The following is a 4,517-nucleotide window of genomic DNA, read 5'->3' on the forward strand; positions in this document are numbered from 1 at the left end:
TATATATATATATATATATATATATATATATATATATATCACACGCGTTATCTCCCTCATAATGAGTGGTTGAGTCTCTCCCCCTCTTCTATCTCTCTCTTTCTCTCTCTCTCTCTCTCTCTCTCTCTCTCTCTATCTCTGTGTGTGTGTCTCTCTCTCTATCTATCTATCTGTCTGCCTGTATCTGTATGTTTCTATATCTATCTATCTATATCTATCTATCTCACACACGCGCTCTCTCCCTTAGACTTTGGGTGGTTGAAAGCGTCTCTCTCTCTCTCTCTCTCTCTCTCTCTCTCTCTCTCTCTCTCTCTCTCTCTCTCTCTGTGTAGCATTGTATTTAAAAATCGTTCAAAAGGACCCTTGCTACTTCTTCTTCTTCTTCTTCTTATTCTTCTACTTCTTCTTCTTCTGCTTGAATTCATGTCTTAAAAAACGATGCAAATCATAAAGCTATGACGTCATGCTAAAGCTCTAATTATTTTAAGATAATCTTTTCAGTTCTAGCTTTTAAGAAAGTTCAAATAGTCCAGTTGGTATCAACTCAGACTTAAGGTTTCGCTTAAAATTTAAAATGACGGCATCCACTTTAAGTTGTTTGGAATTTATTTATGATAAATGCAATATTTTTTCCAATTAAATTAGAATCGCTGATATTTCAAAATGAGACACATTTCACGGTGTATTTTTATATATATATATATATATATATATATATATATATATATATATATATATATTTAAATATTGCAACTGATAGACGAGCATTTATATAAGATTAGCAGGCCGCCTGGCGTTGCCCGGTCATAAAATACGCATAAATATTATATTTTAATTAATACAGAAACTGAGACATGTGCATGTGAGTATTATGCTTTTTTTTAAAGACAGTTCAGTTCTTGTAAATAAAAATACTTGAGCTGAGATCGAAACTAAAGCTTATAGACAGGTAGTCAAGTATGATAACCATTAGGCCAGCTTGACAGTCTTTAAAAAGTGTTTTCAAACCTTCTTATTTTTAACGTAATAAATCTGTGATGTGAACGATTGTTTTTTTGCCTTTGGCTTATATGCCATCATATTGCATTCTTTCGTACTCTCTCTCTCTCTCTCTTTCTCTTTCTCTCTCTCCCTCTGTTTCTCTCTCTTCGTCCTCTCTCTCTCTCCCTTTCTCTCTCTCTCTCTATCTATCTATCTATCTATTTTCCCCATGAGTCTTGTTTAATTATTATTTATTTCCTCTTTCCGTTTTTATTTACTCCGTTTGCGTTAACGACTTATTTTGTCTCTGTTTCCATTTTTTTTTTCTTTATCTAAAACAAAATTCTTCTTTATTGTTAACTTATTTCTAGTGTTGAGACGATTAATCGGAATCGGGAATCGTATACATCAGAACTATTTGTGATATCAGAATCGATATAGGAATCGAAAAAAGAAATGTTTCTATTTTCCGATACCAAAAACGACTTTTGTTTACTTTTTTAATTTATTTGTTTTTTTTTTAAACAGAAATCCTCATTTGCTGGTACTAGTTATAAAATAATAAATATTTAGTGAGTTTAACGGTAATAATAAAACAGTAATAATAAAACTAATATAATATTACTAATAATAAACTCTTAATAACAAAACTAATAAAACTAAACTCTACGGATCACCCTACCCCCCCCACACACACACAAGAGTATTTTTATATTTGCAAAAAATATATACACATCACATGGGTGCTTAAAGGAATCTTAAGGCTAAATATTTAAAGATTTTTAAAATATCTAGATCGATAATTGTATCGGAATCAACAATTTAGATCGAAATCGGTAATTGTATCGGAATCGGGAAAAATAGCGGAATCGTTCCATAAATACTTATGCCCTTTCTTTCTGTTCCACTGGAAAGAAAGATTGATATAATCTTTCTTTCTTTTTTCGTTATATTTTATGTGTGAAATAGCACTAACCCTATTTGGGTTTAACCGGCTTTCTCCTAAGGAGGAAGTTCCATGGGAGTATGAAATTCACAAGCGGTCTCCAGTCACATGTATATCCCTGTTAAGGGAGATGACGATGATAAGTTTTTGCGATTCTTGCAGGGAGGTGTCGGCGTCCTCCTACATACAACGCCTGGAATTCCCAAATTGGTCACCCATTTTTGTAATGACCAGGCTCAACGTTGCTTAACTTCAGTGATCTGACGGGAACCGGTGTATCAACGTGATTATGCCGTATGTCTTAAGTCCTGTCATATTATTTTTTTTTCTATACTCTTTTCTTTATTCTTCTTTCTTTTTTCTTTTTTTACAGTTGACCTCTCTGACACTTATTGGTGTAAACTTTATGAACGCTGACACGACACCGACGCCCTTTGGGACTTCCAGCGCCGCGTCTACTAACAAGTGTACCTCATTCCGGGGTCGGCGCTCACAGTCATCTTAATAGACTAAAATCGCCGTTGGTCTGACACATACGCATACCATAACTGCAACAGTATATCCGTATAGAAGTCTGCTCTTACGGCTCTATATTAGAGTATATGATAACATCACACCCAACATAAAAATAGATGTAGCACTAGCAAGCCACCCGGCGTTGCCCAGTGGTAAAATACGTATAAATATTATATTTGAAATAAAACAGATTTCTTCTCGATTTTTATAGAGCCAATTCTCTGTTGATGAAAACCAATATGTAGTAATGATCCCAAAAGTCATAAAAAATACATAATTTGGGTACCATCCGCTAGAACCGTAACGAAACGTTAAGCGCTCGAGCCTTGGACGTTAATTATCTTCCGGGCGTCGTTACCATAAAGCTACCGAGAGGTGGACACGAAAAGTTAAAAATTAAGCGACTTTGAACTAAAATGTTCGAAATGTTTAATTTTGAGCACGCTTAAAAATAGCAGCAAAAGTAATGTTTTATTCGACTTACTCTGTCGAGGTCAACTGTTTTGTTTTCAATTTTTACCTCTTAGCAGGAATTTTGCCGGCTAAAAACCCAATCGAAAGTGTGCTATAAGACCAAGTACTCTATCTATCAAATTTCAACTCTGTAGACAAAATATTCAGAGAGGAGTTTGGTAGAGAATTTTCGCTCACACATCGACAAAGTCACTTATATATATATATATATATATATATATATATATATATATATATATATATATATATATATATATATATATATATACTAGCAATGGGTGTCCGGCGTTGCCCGGGTGTTTGGAGGTGTATGCTGAGCAAAAAAAAAAGAAAGGTCAATTTTTTTAACTTTGACCCCTATTATGACCCCTTAACATTTATTGTTTTGGGGCTCAAATCAAGTTATTAAGTTAGATCCATGTCCAATGAACCTATATCTAAAATTTCAAATGTTTAGACTCAAAATTGTCGGAGGAGTTTGGTAGAGTTCTCAAATGTCAAATCATTGAACTTTGACCCCTTAATTGACAAATTTCTGGCCGAAAACCGATTACGTCGATTTTTACAAATCTCAGTACCTTGTATATCAAATTTCGAGTCTTTAGACTAAAAATTGACAGAGTTATTGCGTAGGGAAATGTACACAGACACACAGACACTTTCACATTTATATATATATATATGTATGTGTGTGTGTGTGTGTGTGTGTGTGTGTGTGCTAAAATGATTTTATCTTAAATTATGCTCAATTATGCAGAATGTAGAAACTATGCATGAACAAAATTTATCGTAATAGTGAAATGAAACCAATTATCTAATAATAAACCATAAAAAATCGATAAGTAACTAATTAACGTTTTTCAAATGAATATGCAACTTAGCTAACATCCATTTCCTCACATATCTATGACTGAGTATATTAGAAATACCGTTTTATTATTTTTTAAATAGAAGAAATAGGCTTTTAATATCAATGTCAGAACCAGAAAAATCATTCAAATTCATAGGTATGTAGACTACGGAGAGAACCTAAATGTCTTCTGTCGTGTATAGGGTTTTGTTAGAATAATGATAAGAGACGTTGCGAGCCTGTCTTTGTTTTACCGTTATTTCCATGGCAAGTGCTCGTCTGAGCTCCAATCTCTGGTCCCCCCTCGCCAATCTTTTACGAAAAACACCCGTCTAGCTGAAGCCACTGTCAGAAATTTTCCCCACTCTCTATCTGTGCCTAAATCAAAACGTAGATTCCATGAACACAGCTTCTTTCTTAGAACAGCACGCCAGTGGAACTCTATTCTGTCTGCCTGTTTTCCACCTGACTACAACTTGGATGTCTTCAAATCCAACGTAAACAAATTCCTGATGAACCGCCCCCTTACGTAGACACTTTATGAAATCTCAACACTAACGTACAACGTACTGTGCATGCAATAACCCTTATCCATGAGTGGCTTCCGGGCCTTGATAAGTGGTGACCTCCTTGTAAAAAAACAAAAGGTGTTTAAGCCATCCAGCATGTATTCCCGTGTTGTAGATGGGAGCACCCCCCTCTATTAATAGAAAGCAGCTTTTAATATAAAAAACGTGTTTTTTTTTTGTT

At 34.5% G+C, this 4,517-nt stretch overlaps 1 pseudogene; it reads right to left on the minus strand.

Annotated features, from left to right (window-relative positions):
* Window positions 1-2,108: 2,108 nt before the first annotated feature.
* On the minus strand, window positions 2,109-2,227 carry LOC145260146 (5S ribosomal RNA; annotated as a pseudogene).
* Between the last annotated feature and the right edge of the window lie 2,290 nt (window positions 2,228-4,517).

This window comes from Euprymna scolopes, chromosome 35, assembly GCF_053919585.1.
Source record: "Euprymna scolopes isolate OS-2025 chromosome 35, ASM5391958v1, whole genome shotgun sequence".
Taxonomy (NCBI): Eukaryota; Metazoa; Mollusca; class Cephalopoda; order Sepiida; family Sepiolidae; genus Euprymna; species Euprymna scolopes.